Source organism: Hypanus sabinus, chromosome 1 (genome assembly GCF_030144855.1).
Source record: "Hypanus sabinus isolate sHypSab1 chromosome 1, sHypSab1.hap1, whole genome shotgun sequence".
Lineage (NCBI taxonomy): Eukaryota > Metazoa > Chordata > Chondrichthyes > Myliobatiformes > Dasyatidae > Hypanus > Hypanus sabinus.
Genome location: NC_082706.1, coordinates 193,698,811 through 193,715,048, shown reverse-complemented (window position 1 = coordinate 193,715,048; position 16,238 = coordinate 193,698,811).

Here is a 16,238-nt window from a genome sequence, read left to right as displayed (position 1 = left end):
TCTCGTTTCTTGCCAGACTACTTAACAACAATTGTTTTAGATTAGAACTCCAATTTGCATCAGCATAAATGGGAATTTCCCCACAAGACCAAACTGATTCTATGACCTACAGACTCACTTTCAAGGATTCTGTCTTTACAGCTCTTGTTCTCAGTATTACTAGCGTGGATAAAGATACTAGCCTGGATAAAGCAGTGGCTGATTGGCTGGAGGCAAAGAGGGGGAATAAAGGGAGCCTTTTCTGGTTGGCTGCCAGTGGCTAGTGGTGTTCCACAGGGGTCTGTTGGGACTGACTCATTATGTTATGTCAGTGACTTGGGTATGGAATTGATGGCTTTCTGGCAAAGATTGCGGATGATACAAAGATAGTTATTTTTGAGTAAGTAAGGCTACCGAAGGAGTGAGACAGATTAGGAGAACTGTCAAAGAAATGGCAGATGGAATACAGTGTCGGGAAGTGTATGGTCATGCACTTTGGTAGAAGAAATAAAAGGGTAGACTTATTTTTAAGTGGAGAGAAAATTTAAAAGTCTGAGGTACAAAAGGACTTGAGACCTTGTGCAGGATTCCTCAAATGTTAATTTGCAGTTAAGTCTGTAGTGAGGAAGGCAAATGCAATGTTAGAATTCATTTCAAGAGGACTAGAAGAATATAAAAACAATATTGTAATGTTGAGACTTTATAAAGCAGAGCTAACATGTCATTTGGAGTATTGTGAGCAGTTTAGGGCTCCTTATCTAAGAAAGGATGTGCTGAGATTTGAGATGATTCAGGGAAGGTTCACAGAAATCATTCTGGGATTGAAAGCTTGTCATATGAAGTGTTTGATGGCTCTGTGCCTGTACTTAGTGGAATTGAGAAAAATGAGGGGTGGCCATTGAAACCTATTGAATGTTGAAAGTCCTTGATAGAGAGGATATGGAGAGCATGTTTCCAATGGAGACGTAGGAATCATCCTCTTGTGGATGTCATGTGGGACAATTTAAGACCAGAGGACATAGCTTCAGAATAGAGGGACATCCTTTTAGAATGGAGATAAGTATTTTTATTTAGCCAGAGTGGTGAATCTGTGGAACTCATTGCCACAGGTGACTGTGGAGGCCAAGTTGTTCGGTGTGCATAAGGCAGACATTGATAGATTCATGATTAGTTGGGGCATTAAAGGATATGGGGAGAAGGCAGGAGTTTGGGTTGAAATGGGAAATGGATCGGCCACGATGAAATGACAGAGCAGACTTGATGGGTGAAATGGCCTAATTCTGCTCCTATATCTTATAGTCGTATGATCTTATTTTTATTTATACAGTTTGTCTCCTTTTGCACATTAGATCACAGTTCTTAACTTTTTTTTGTAAAATTAAAGTTTAAAAACTTCAGAGCACATTCATTATTAAAGTATGCATACTATATACAACCTTGAGAGCCCTCTACTTACAGGCAGGTGCAAAGCAAAGAAACCCAATGGAACCCATTAAAAACAGACTGTCAGACACCCAGTGTACAAAAAACGTGAGTGTGTAAACAATAAAATGTAAGCATATAATACTCAGAACTAAAGTTCGCGGAAGTGAGTTCAGAGCTATGAAATCAGTCTTTACTGCAGATGGTCCAGGAGCCTGTTTGTCACCACAGCCTCAGTTCATTGCGGAGATGAGTAAACTTTACTGAGCAGCAAGTTGAACTCCGGCCCGTTCCTCGCCTCCAGCCCTGACACCCTAACATTTCAATCTGGCCCAGTGCGTAAATTGGCCAAGCATTGGCTCGTTCCTCGCTCTTGGGGCCTGGGCCCTTCGGTCTCAATTCAAATCGTATCCAAGCTTTCCGATCTGGCCTGGAGCATAAGTCTGACAAACATCTTTCTTCTCACTCTGAGGCCCAGGCCCTTATACCTCGACTCTGCCCTGCCTCGCCTCAGACCTGCGCTTCAAGTCAGCTCCAAGTCTGCTCCTGCAGTGGCTAAACATTGGCTTATTCCTCCCACTTAAGGCCCAAGCCTCACTGCCTCATTTCAGCCCATACTCCGCCACACTGCAATTGCCCTGCATTATCAAGACTTCAGCTCAGACCATAAAAAATGCCAAATCATACAGCCAGTTCAAAAGCTCGACTCTGGAATGGAAGTTATAGGCAGTGATCAGTTATTGCAGTAATCGTTGTCCAGGAAAAGTTTGATTAATAGAGTAGCTAGTAGTTCTGTTTTCTGCCAGCAAATTATCATTCTGCTTCACCAGTGCCATCTTAAACCAATAGCGTCTGTAAAACTTTATTGCAATTCCTTTTTCCTCCAAGAACCTGCAAGAAAATGAATCCCTAGGTATATAGTAATATGTGTAGTTTGCTAATAATGTTCAAACTTAAAGTTCAGGATAAATTTATTACTGAAATATGCACACTCTGTAAATACTTTATTTTATTAGCTACTCCTGTACCTAATAGTGGCCACTGAGTGCATGCTTGTGCTCTTCTGCTGTAGCCCATCCATTACAAGGTTCAACATGTGTGTTCAGTGATGCTCCTGCACACCACAGTTGCACCTAGAAATGATCACTAATGACTTACTGTTGGTGAAAGCAATTTCAAATTGCACAGAACTAAAGTGAATACTTTCCCACTATCTAATCTTCAGAAGAGACAGTTTAACGTTTGACATTTCCTTGGCCTTTGTCACTGATACCACATTTACACTTCTACAATCAATCACTTTTATTTGAGGAGAGTATCAACCATTCTACACTTTAACGGGATCAGAGTTTTGTTGAGCTGTCAAATCTTGGCTTTACCCCCAATCCAACATAGTATCCAGGCTGATGAGAAAGCATTAAATTAAATTCTGTTGTATACACTTAAGGCTGATTTATTCTTGTGCGTACGGGCTACGCCGTAGCCCTGATTTTCTCATCTGCATCATTCTATGCTGTAGCGAGCATGCATTGGTGTGTGCCAAAACAGTAGTTGGGGGTGAAGTTTCTATGCCACTGTGTTAAGTTTCTTCATGAGGGACATGGATGAGGAAATGCGCTTCAAACATTTTTGTATGTCGGCAGGTGGATTTGACGATTTGGTTCATCTGTTTCGCATCGGCGTACAGTCATGGCAGAGAAGAAGCAACCGGAAATGTGTAAGAGGAAATGCAATGATACCAAGCGGACCAATCACAGTTGTTGCGGTCTGCATCGCCGTGATGTGGGGAGGTGAACGTCACCCTACGGCGTAGGTACAGCATAGGGTATGTGTTACCTACAATGTCGATGCGATGCACAAATATAAATCAGCCTTTAGAGTGCATTCTATGAATGATGACACTTAATTGTTTAACCCAATTAGTGATCCATTTAAAATAATTACTTTGTAAATTAATTTCTGACCAAACTATTATATTAAAATTCAAGGTGAATTTCTATTTCCAATGAATACTCTTCTCTGAAGGGACCTTTGCAATTAATTCTGTTTCTTTTCATTCGACCAGGTTTTATTCACCAGATCTATTCTCAGCCAGCTGGTGGTGTAGTGGCATTAGCACCATAATTAGAGGTGAGTGGTCCCCGGTTTCAATCAAGCCTGCTCCTTGCATGCTTTCCACCATGCTGGGTTAAGCAACTCGGCCTTGAAAAATAAAAACAGACAAAATGCTAAAGAAACAGCAAGGTTGCCACTCCATCTGTCACAAGGCACGGAGAGGAATAACTATTCACTGCCTTATTGTTATTAAAAAATAATAGTTCATCCTATTGCTTCATTGCCACCTCGATATGTTCAATGTTTATCACCTGAAATCTCCCATTACATCTTGATCTTGTAAAATCAACAACTTGAGAGTTCTGGTGTATGAAATGGGGAAGCCTCATTAGAGATTACAGATCTATGTAATCAGTTAACTGTGACACTTTCCAGCTTCTTCAGAAATGTTCTACACTGCGCCACAAGAATTTTAATAAGTGTTTTGGAAACTTAATTCTAAAGGACGATAAATAGGTGATGCGGTGCTGTTTATAAAAACTCAAATATGCGGTTGTCTTCCTCATATCCAATGACTTTTCCAGACAATCAATTCTGAAACCAGTTATTACAGCAGTGCCTATGTTTTTTGGCCTTAAAACATGTTGCATGAGATATGATATGACAGCTTTTCTGTGCACAAATTCTTATTCATTTCACAAACACGAGAAATTCTGCAGAAATTTGATCAACAGACAAAATCTTCTCCCTTCCTTTCCAGAAGACTCTTGGACCAAAATAGCGACTTTTTATTCTTTTCCATTGATGCTACTGTAGCGATGTACTACATACAGAGCTAAAGATGACACGCAGTTGGTAAGTCGTTTCAAGACTAGTTTATTCAAGCTTTGCGGCGCTGGCATTTAATCCCTAGCGCCCGCCCTCTCCGGGTGGAAATGACGTCAGAGGTACATTACCAAAGTTTTCCCCCGCGCGATGGCTATTTGTGAGCCAGTTTGCCTGTGCAGAAAGTGGGTCGCCACATAACACCCCCACTCCAGAACCGGCGATACACCCCCCAATGTCCACAGTCTGGATCAGCCTCTGTTTGGGAGGTCTGCCTCTGCGCCGCGGTGCCTGAATCTCGACTGGCTGTGCCAAGTCCACATGGGCTGGTTTGAGTCGGTCCACGGTGAAAACCAACTCTTTCCCCCCGATGTCCAGAACGTACGTGGACCTGTTGTTGTTGATCACCTTCAACTGTTCCTCATATGGCCGCTGTAGCGGTGCCCAGTGTCCGCCCCTTCGTGCAAACATAAACTTACAGTTTTGCAGGTCTTTGGGTACATGGGTCGGGGTCCGTCCGTGCTGTGAAGTCAGCACGGGGGCCAGGTTGCCGAGCCTTTCGCATAGCCTGTCCAGTACTGCTGTGGGTTCTTCCTCTTGCCCCCTTGGGGCTGGTATGAACTCTCCTGGGATGGCCAGGGGTGTGCCGTACACTAACTCGGCCGACGAGGCGTGCAGATCCTCTTTGGGCACTGTGCAAATTCCAAGCAGGACCCAGGGAAGCTCATCCACCCAGTTAGGTCCACTCAGGCGGGCCATGAGAGCCGACATCAAGTGACGGTGGAAGCGTTCCACTAGTCTTTTCGACTGTGGGTGGTAGGCAGTAGTGTGGAGTAGCTGTGTTCCCAACAGGCTGGCCACAGCTGACCACAGGCTGCAGGTGAACTGGGCACCTCTGTCGGAGGTAATGTGGGCTGGTACCCCAAAACGTGCTACCCAGGTTACAATCAGTGCTCGGGCGCAGGAATCGGCAGATGTGTCGGTGAGCGGGACCGCCTCTGGTCACCTAGTGAACTGGTCTACCATAGTTAGGAGGTACTGCGCTCCTCGGGACACTGGTATGGGGCCCACGATATCCACATGAATGTGGTCGAACCTCCGGTGGTTGGGTTCGAACTGCAGCGGGGCTTTAGTGTGCCGTTGCACCTTGGCTGTTTGGCACTGCGCGCACGTTCTGGTCCATTCACTGACCTGCTTGCGAAGTCCGTGCCACACAAACTTGCTGGAGACCAGCCGGACGGTTGTCCTGATAGATGGGTGCGCCAAACCGCGTATGGAGTCGAAAACTCGCCGCCTGCAGGCTGCCGGGACGATGAGGAGAGGTTGGCCAGTAGCCACGTCGCACAGGAGGGCTCTCTCACCTGGGCATACGAGAAAGTCCTGCAGCTGCAAACCCGAGACTGCAGTCCTGTAGCTGGGCATCTCGTCATCTGCCTGCTGCACCTCCACCAGTGCTACATAGTCCACCCCCGGGGACAGGGCCTGGACAGCTGGTCTGGAGAGTGCGTCCGCCACGACGTTGTCCTTTCCTGAGACATGCTGGATGTCCATCGTGTACTCGGAGATGTAGGACAGATGTTGCTGCTGGTGAACCAGCCAGGGATCGGACACCTTTGTAATCACGAATGTTAACGGTTTGTGGTCTGTGAACGTAGTGAATGGCCTGCCTTCTAAGAAGTACCTGAAATGCCGGATTGCCAAATACAATGTCAACAGCTCCCAGTCGAAAGCACTGTACTTGAGTTCGAGTGGTCGTGGGTGCTTGCTGAAGAATGCCAGGGGTTGCCAGCGCCCCTTGATGAGCTGCTCCAGCACCCCACTGACTGCTGTGTTGGATGTGTCCACCGTGAGTGCGGTTGGAACGTTCGTTCTGGGATGCACCAGCATCACAGCATCTGCCAAGGCTTCCTTGGCTTTAACGAAAGCGGCCGCGGCCTCCTCGTCCCAAGTAATGTCCTTGCCTTTACCCGACATCAGGGTGTACAAAGGGCGCATGATACGGGCTGCTGAGGGGAGGAAACGGTGGTAGAAATTCACCATTCCAATGAACTCCTGTCGGCCTTTGACCGTGTTGGGCCGGGCAAAGTGGTGGAGCACATCTACCTTGGCGGGCAGAGGTGTTGCCCCGTCTTTGGTAATCCTGTGGCCCAGGAAATCAATGGTATCGAGACCAAACTGGCATTTGGCCGGGTTGATTGTGAGGCTGAAATCACTCAGGCGGGAGTAGAGCTGGCGGAGGTGGGACAGATGCTCCTGGCGACTACTGCTGCCTATAAGGATGTCGTCCAAATAGATGAACACAAAGTCCAGGTCGCGTCCCACTGCATCCATTAGCCGCTGGAACATCTGTGCGGCATTCTTCAGGCCGAACGGCATTCGGAGGAACTTGAACAGGCCGAACAGGGTGATGAGTGCTGTTTTGGGGATGTCTTCAGGGTGCACCGGGATTTGATGGTATCCCCAGATGAGGATACTTTGGAAAAGATTCTTGCCCCATGCAGGTTTGCTGCAAAGTCCTGGATGTGCGGCACAGGGTAGCGGTCTGGAGTTGTAGCCTCGTTCAGTCTGCGGTAGTCACCGCAGGGTCTCCAACCCCCGGCTGCTTTGGGTACCATGTGCAAGGGGGAGCCCCATGGGCTGTCGGACCTCCGTACGATCCCCAATTCCTCCATCCTCTTGAACTCCTCCTTTGCCAAGCGGAGCTTTTCTGGGGGTTGCCTTCATGTGCGGGCATGGAGGTGTGGTCCCTTGGTTGGGATGTGGTGCTGAACCCCGTGCCTGGGCATGACTGCTGGGAACTGCGGTGCCAGAATCGATGGAAAGTCCGCCAGGATTCTGGTGAATTCATTGTCTGACAGCATGATGGAGTCCAGGTGTGGGGCCGGCAACTTGGCTTCACCCAGGGAGAATGTCTGGAAAGTCTCGGCATGTACCAGTCTTTTCCCTTGCAAGTCGACCAGCAGGCAGTCACAAGAAGTCTGCCCCCAGGAGTGGTTGGGCCACCACGGCCAGTGTGAAGTCCCACGTGAAATGGCTGATGCTGAACTACAGCTGCACTGTGTGGGTGCCGTAGGTCCGTATCGTGCTGCCGTTTGCGGCCCTCAGGGTGAGTCCTGGCTTCCTGTTGTGGCTGTCGTACCCCATCGGGGGCAAGAGGCTGATTTCCGCTCCGGTGTTGACCAAGGAGCGGTGTCCTGACTGTTTGTTCCAGATGTACAAGAAGCTGTCCTGGTGGCCAGCCGCCATAGTCATTAGCGGCAGCTGGCCCTGGCCCTGGCCCTTGCAGGGCAGGCGACAACGGCATGCTTTTGTGCCCCACCGCTGGTGGTAGGAACACCACTATTCACTGGCCTCCTCACTCCTGCCTCTGTGCTGTGTGTGTCCCCCTGCCGGGCCTGGTCTGGTCTGCTGTTGGACGCGTGGCCTGGTAATCTGACCAACGGATGCCATGCTTCCCCTCTTGGGTTTCCACAGCACGTCTGCCCGGGCCGCCACCTTCCGGGGGTCACTGAAATCTGCGTTGGCCAGCAGCAGATGTATGTCCTTGGGCAGTTGCTCTGGGAATGCTTTCTCGAACATGAGTCAGGGCTTGTGTCCGTCAGCCAGGGACAGCATCTCATTCATCAATGCTGATGGCAGTCTGTCTCCCAAACCATCCAGGTGAAGCAGGCGGGCACCCCGCTCACGCTGTGAGAGGCCAAAGGTCCCAATGAGTAGCGCTTTGAATGCTTCATATTTGCCTTCTTCCGGGGGCGACTGTATGACATCCTCAACCTGGGTGGCCGTCTCCTGGTCAAGGGCGCTCACCACGTGGTAGTAACGTGTGGAATCAGAGGATATCTTCCGAATCTGGAACTGGGCTTCTGCTTGGATAAACCGCACGCGTGGTCGCAGCGTCCAGAAAGTCGGCAGTTTTAGCGAAACTGCTTGAACAGATGAAGAGTCGGTCATCTTTGGTCGAATCCCATTTGGACCGTCGGGGTCACCAATGTAGTGATGTACTACATACAGAGCTAGAGACGACACACAGTCAGTAAGTCGTTTCGAGACTAGTTTATTCAAACTTTGCGGCGCTGGCTTTTAATCCCTAGCGCCCGCCCTCTCCGGGTGGAAGTGACATCAGGGGTGTAATACCAAAGTCTCCCTCCACGCGCTGGCTATTTGTGAGCCGGTTCGCCTGCACAGAAAGTGGATTGCCACACTACACACCTGCTGAGTTCTGCGTAGTGCTGTTCCCTTCTCTTGTTTTGTTGTTACCCCACCTCCTTTTCTTTCCTGTCTATCCCTCCAGAATATTGAATATCCCTGGATGTTGAGCTCCCATCCTTGGTCACCCTGGAGCCATGTCTCTGTGATCCCAACTATATCATATTCATTAATAACTATCTGCACATTCAATTCATCCACCTTGTTACGAATGCTCCTCGCATTGATACACAAAGCCTTCAGGCTTGTTTTTACAACAATCATTGACACACAAAGCCTTCAGTCTTGTTTTTACAACAGTCATATAAATTTTTGATGAAAATAAAATATGCCATGTAATTGTTGCAAATTAGTCATCCCTTTCGAAAAGAAGATTTATATTTCAGTGAAATAGTATTTGCAATGGTCATGGTCCTGGGTAAGTTCCACTGGGAATTGTGATATTTAATTGCAATTCAAAAATCCCGAGGTCACAAATGGTATTACAACAATGACTGAAGACTGTATTTAAGTCACTGAGTACCTAAAAATATTAATAAATACAAGCGGATAATTTCATGTTTGATTGTACATTTTGAATGACAAGGAAACAGATTTAACACATGGAATAGTTGCTACATGGCTCTAATTCTGCAAATACTTGTAGATCTCAGCCCTATCAACTTCAGCACTTGATATAAACAGAAGCATGGGCACTGCCCCGTTTCCTGAAGTCAATGACCGCCTCTTTGGTTTTGTTGACATTGATGTAAATTTTATTGTTATGACACCATGTCACTAGGCTCTCTATCTCCTTGCTGCATTCTGACTCATCATTATTTAAGATGCAGCTCTCAGTGGTGTTATTATCTACAAACTTGCAGGTGGAGTGTACAAGTTTAAAGGAAATTTATTGTCAACCTATGTGTATGTTACCATAGATTACCCTACAGTTCATTTTCTTGCAGCATTGACAGTAGAACAAAGAAATCAATGAAATTACAATTGAATCTAGAGTAAAAGTCTGAGGAGGTAACCTTGAGTACCAATGTTGAGAATAGTTGTCACAGATGTATTGCTGCACTCAAGAAAATTATTCAACTCTGAAGTATAAGTAATAAAAAAAGTTTGCCATCATTTTACTCAAATCAGGACCCAAAAAAACAATAACTAAACAACAAAGAAACATTTTTCATCACTAAAAATTATACTAATAATTCTGACTTAAGAGCTATTTCTTGCTTGTTCTATTCATGTTTGTAGTAAACAAATATATGAAATCATTTGTACTTGGCAGATTTTTCTCCCCTTAATTCTTGAATTTGAATTCTGGTTCTGTTCCTTTGATTTATCCTGTTGGATTTTGGCAGCAATTTTTATGAACTCTGTTTATGAACTGTGTGAGGTAGAATGCCACAGTAGGGGATATAATTTGAGAATCCATGTTTAGGAAATAAAACCCTCTCTGAAGAATATTGATAATGGCTAGGGTCACTCGTCTTGTAAAGATGCTGCCTAGCAAAAGGCAATAGCAAACCACTTCTATAGAGAAAAATTTCCGCAGTCTTTCAATCTTTTTGTTCTTTCCTGTAGGTAGGTGACCAAAACTAAACACAATACTTCAAATTAGGCCTCAATAATGTCTTATACAATTTCAACCTAACATCCCAATTCCTGTAGTCAATACTTTGATTTATCAAGCCCATGGTGCCAAAAGCTTTTTATATAACCCTACTTAACTGTGACATTACTTACAAGGAATTATGGATCTGTATTCCCAGATCCCTCTTTTCTACTCAACTCCTCAGAGCCCTACCATTTACTGTGTAAGACCTACCCCACTTGACCCTCCCAGAGACAACTTCACACTTTTCTGCATTAAATTCCATAATATTTCCATTTTTACAGCTGTTCCCAAATCCTGCTACAAGCTTTGATAGTCAACTCCACCCTCAAACTTTGTGTCATCTGCAAATTTGATGACCCAGTTTACCATATTCTAATGCCTCAGATGACTTCCTCCCTTGTTTGGCCCTCCATAAAGTGAAATTGAGCATGTGTGAAAATCTGCATGAGCTTCACTGATAATGGTTTATCATATAATCGGGGACCAACTGCATGACATGATATCTCAAATGTGCCGCTTGTGTTAACAACCACCCCAGTCTATGGATGTGCTATACGTGTTGCCACAATTCCAATGTCAACAGAGCATGCTCACAATGTTCAACAGAATAACACCGGTAACAACAACAACAAAACAAGAGCAAACTGAGCTCCATTCCTCCCTGAAGCATACACACAGGCAGTCCCCAGAAGACCCAGAACAGGTAGACTTCGGCCTCTAGTCTTCAGTGAGCTTATGAATTTGGGCCTTTTACTTCCAGTCTGGACTTGTGGACATATCAATCCAGGTTCTCAACTTGTATATTGTCTGTTTGGTATTATCTTACTCTTAGTTATCAATAGGCTTGCCTGTCTAAGTCACCATTCGCACTCCCAAGTCACGAAACTACTTACAGATTTGGCACTCCTCCAAATTTGACTTTTGATCTCCCAACTCTTTTATACCTCCTCATCAGCCATCAAACCTAAAGCCAGAATCAGAATCAGGTTTATTATCACCGGCATATGTTATGAAATTTGTTAACTTTGTGATGGCAGTACAATGCAATGCATAATAATAGAGAAAAAGCTGTGAATTGCAGTATGAATAGAAATATTAAATAAGTAATGCAAAAATGGAAATTAAAAAGTAGCGAGGTAGTGTTTGTGGGCTCAAGGTCCATTCAGAAATTGGATGGCAGTGGGAAAGAAGCTGTTTCTGAACTGTTAAATGTGCACCTTCAGGCTTCTGTACCTCCTTTCTTATGGTAGCAATCAGACAAGAGTCTGATTGTGTGTGGCGGAGGTCTTTGATGACGGTGGCCACCTTTCTGAGGCATTGCTCCTTGAACTTGACATGACATGATACGATGGAGGATAGTGCCTATGATGGAGATGGCTAATTTTACAACTCTCTGCAGCTTACTTCTATCCTGTACAGTACAGCCCACCCACACCCCCCCCCCCTTACCGGATGGCAATGCAGCCAATTAAAATGTTCTCCATGGTACTTCTGAAGAAATTTGCAAGTATTTTTGGTGACATACAAAATCTCCTCAAACTTCTGTTGAAATATACCATATGGAATATAGCTATGAAATATAATTTCAAAATTTTGTATGTCTTTGCCTCTCTGAGGTCCTCCTCAAAACTTATTTGACCATGCTTTCCATTTGATATCATGTGGACTGGTGGTAATAGTAACTAATTTTGCTTCTGCTATTATATACATTGAGATGTCTGTCTCAGACAACATTGGTATAGAAACATACTTTGGTCCATTGGTTGTTATGGTAATGGTAGCTGTCAGGGTACAGCACTCCTTTGGATATAAACTTTCTGATTCTCATAGTCCTGAAAAATATGCATCAGCACAAACGTGTACAGATTCAACAAAGTACATGTTCATCCAATTTTCCTTCTCATTTCACCCTGTTTGCTTAAATATATTGCATGCAACGAATGATCATTCCCAACTCTTGTTAATGTCTTTTGAAATGAGTGGGTGGTGGTCATAGGCCGCAATGTTCAGTCCCTAATATCTCTGTGGCAATCTATTGTTAAACAACAGGGGTTCACTTTATAGAACCAATTACATGGAAAATTGACTTGATGTATTTAATTAAAGATCTATTGCAGCTGACAACTTTTTGAAAAAGGCATGATTTAAGCAGGTTTGAAGGAAAATAAAGAGCTGAGGTGATAATAGTCTTTATGGAGAAGATCCATTGGATGGACTGTGGTGACTTAGAACATGAAGTCAAAAAAAGGAAAGAGGAGATAAATTATTATCCAAATTAGATGACTGGAAGAGAAAATATGATAGACTGTAGCATTGATGGGTTTGAATATGAACTGGGTGTGAATGGGGAGTGGATGGATGAATATTTGAATACTTAAACATAAAAGAAAACTGAAACTATCAGCTTTTGCACATTAGCTGTTTGTCAGTCTCTGTGTGCAGTTTTTCATTGCTAATGTGTTTCTTTGTTCTACATGAATGCCTGCAAGAAAATGAATCTCAAAGTAGTATATGGTGACATATACCTACTTTGATAAAAAACTTACTTCACTGAACTTTGAAGTCTGAAGCACAGAAATAATTGAGCATAAATTCCAATGTTAATTCTGCTTATTATATTTAATCACTTCCCTAATCTGTAGCAGTCTACCTGAATAAATGTGATTACTTGAACAAATATCATTTCTAAACTCTGGGTTTCCTCGCAGAGTACCACTCTGTTACAGCTTGTTGGGTAATCAAAATTTGCCCTTACAGAACTCACACGTCATTATAAAGTTTGTGCTACAAATTTAAATACACTTCCATAAAATTTATGTAAAAAAGGACAATGTTTTTCCATCCAAGTTTCTTCAAATACTCCAATTGTCATTCAATCATTCATGAATATCCATGGATACAGTCAAACTATGCACAAATTATGTAGTTTTAAGATTGTAATATGAACTGTTTTCTATGAAAGGTAACTACCACTCTCCCAACAGGGTTATCTGTAATAAAAACTTTCTTCTTGGGTATAGCTTAAGTCATGGACACACCACTAGAGCTTTGGCAGATCCATGGGTTACTCATCCTTCCTCTATGCATGGTGTTTTGAGCATGGTGGAGTGTGGGGAATGGAGGGGGAGGGCATACAAGCAAATGGGTAAAAATACTGTTTCTGTGATCAGAAACATCCCTGGCTATAACAGAGATTTAGAACAAGTATGACTTTATTTGGATTAAATGAATTGACTTCCGATATTTTTAAGCAGAGGTTGCAGAGAATGTGTTTGGTTGGGAATCTCTTGTGAAGTTTAATTCTATTATCTTCCTATAATGGAGCATAAATGACATCCAGTTGAGTAACTGGATTCTGACTACTGTTAAGATGTCACATTTGTCACATTTATGCCCCTTCATTCAGACGCATGCCACAAAGCTGCTGCTGTTCTCATAAATTTTGTTGAAAATTAGTAGGCATGCAACCAGGTGGGAGTGTTACTTCTAATCTTAGAGTCACAGAGATTTAGAACACTGCAGCACAGGCCCTTCGGCACATCTTATCTATGCCAAACCTTTAATCTGCCTAGTCCCATTGAACTGCACCCAGACCATACCCCTCCATACCCCTCCCATCCATGTACCTATCCAAATTCCTCTTAAATGTTGTAATTGACCCTCCATCTACCACTTGCATTGGCAGCTTATTCCACTCTCTCATCACTCCCTGAGTGAAGAAGTTCTCCTTCATGCTCCCAATCTTAATGAATACATTCAACTCTAAGTGATCACTTTGAATTTTACAGAGCCATTTCAATGTTTGCTGTCATTTTCTACGAAGTTCATTAAGACAAACCAGAATGAAAATCCTAGTTAAAGTGAACAGAAATTGGTACAAGTATCAGGCCTGAGGAAAGTACACAAAACATGCCATCATCCTTTTTTTTTAATCATTCTTTATGCTAGTCATCAAAATTCAATTTGACACAAACTATTGGTTACAGTTATTGAGCAAAATGGGTTTGAAATTTTTCATGTTTCATTTTCATGACCACCCAAGTGCAGGTCTCACTTGCCTCTGAAACTTGGTTGCCTTGAAGTAAATGACGATGAATTTTGGAAGTGGATTTCATTATGCAGACCTTAGTAGACTACAGAACTAACAGAGAAAACTTTTAATCTATTTTAGCATCTAAAGATCTTTTTCTTTAAAATGGCATATTCTAATGTTATACAAAGCACAGTATCAAAAGTTACAAAATTTTATTGTCAGAGAATGAAAAACTACTTAGCAAATTATTCTGCTTATTCCATTTGCAAAAACTGGTGTCAGCACAGGGAACTAGCATATTCAAATTTGAAAATAAATTGATTATCAAAATACACATACAGCATTGTGCAAAAGAGGATGAGAGAGAAGAGGTAAGATGTTGTTCACATGCATGGACATCTAGACTGAAGAAGACACAAGTGTCAGTTCACTGGAGCTTGAAGTGGAAGATGTGTAGACCCCGAATCGTAAGGTTATTGTAGCAGAGCGCTTCATTTACTTGCTCTTTTACTTGCTGGGGCACTTCCTATTTTGACTCAAAGTTTAAAAATAAATTTATTGTCAAAGCACAGTACTGTGCAAGTCTTCAGCACATGTAAAAAAATTCTGTAAAGCGAAAACGCTTTCAAAAACGATAAATTTAAAATATTTTTTTAAAAACTATAAAGTGCAATAAGCAGTAAAACAACTAAGTCAAATCAATCATTAGGTGACCAGCTTTTGCCTTTAAAACTGCATCAGTTTTTTAGGTACATTCTGAACAAGGCACATGGATGTCAACCAGTTAGACAGGTGGGAAGAATTTAAAAGGAGATCATCTTTTCTTCAGCAGTTTGATCGAGGCATGAGTTTGCAGGCGTGTGGACGTCAGCGAGTTAAACCGGTGGGAAGATTTTAAAAAGAAGACGGCTTTATAGAGCGGGCACATGAGTAGAGGGAGTCAGAGTAGGAGGGCTTTGGCTCAACGAGGCTTCGGAGATAACGCATCGAGGCGAGGTGAGTTACTTGTGAAGAATAGGAAGTATGTCTGCGAGGCCAATGTTCTGTATTGGATGCCGGATGTGGGATGTTTCTACATTAGGTTGTCTTAGAAACACACTTGGACAATTGGTTTATCTTAGGTTGTGCAGTGTTATAAGAATATTGGCTGGTAGGTTCCAAGCATTTGGAGAACTTGCCACAGTTCTGCTGCAGACATTGGCTGTCTCGCTTCCTTCTGTCTGTCCCGGTAATCCCAGACAGCCTCAATGATGTTGAGATCAGGGCTGTGTGGAGGCCACACCATCTAAAACCATGTAGAAAATCCATTTTGACTCAGACTTTTGCAGGTTACAGATACCATGTGCTACCTTGAGTTGATTTTTTTTCTTCCAGGCATTCACAGTAGAACAAACAAAAATAGAAACATAGAAAACCTACAGCACAATACAGGCCCTTCAGCCCACAATGCTTTGCTGAACATGTATGTACTTTAGAAATTACCTAGGTTACCCAATAGCCCTCCATTTTTCTGAGCTCCACCTACCTATCCATGAGTCTCTTAAAAGACCCTATTATATCCACCTTTAACACCATCACTGGTAGTCCATTCCACACATTCACCACTCTCTGTGTTTTAAAGAAAAACTTACAATAGACAATAAACAATTGATGCAGAAGTAGACCATTCGGCCCTTCAAGCCTGCACTGCCATTTTGAGATCATGACTGATCATCTATACCCCTGACATCTCCTCTGTACCTACTTCCAGGTACCTTAAAACTGTGCCCTCTCGTGTTAGCCATTTCAGCTTTGGAAAAAGCCTCTGACTATCCACACGATTAATGCCTCTCATCATCTTATACACCTCTGTCAGGTCACCTCTCACTCTCCATCACTGATTCTCATAAGGCATGCTTCCTAACCCAGGGACCTGATGGTTGAGGGTTAATAACTGTATCTTGACCTGGTGGTGAAACCGAAGGCTCCTGTACCTCCTTCCTGATGGCAGCAAAGAGAAGTGAGTATGGCCAGGATGGTGACAGCCCTTGATCATAGAGGCTGTTTTTGTTTCTCTGGCAACAATCCTTGTAGATATGCTCAAAGATTGGAAAGGCTTTCCTTATGATGGAC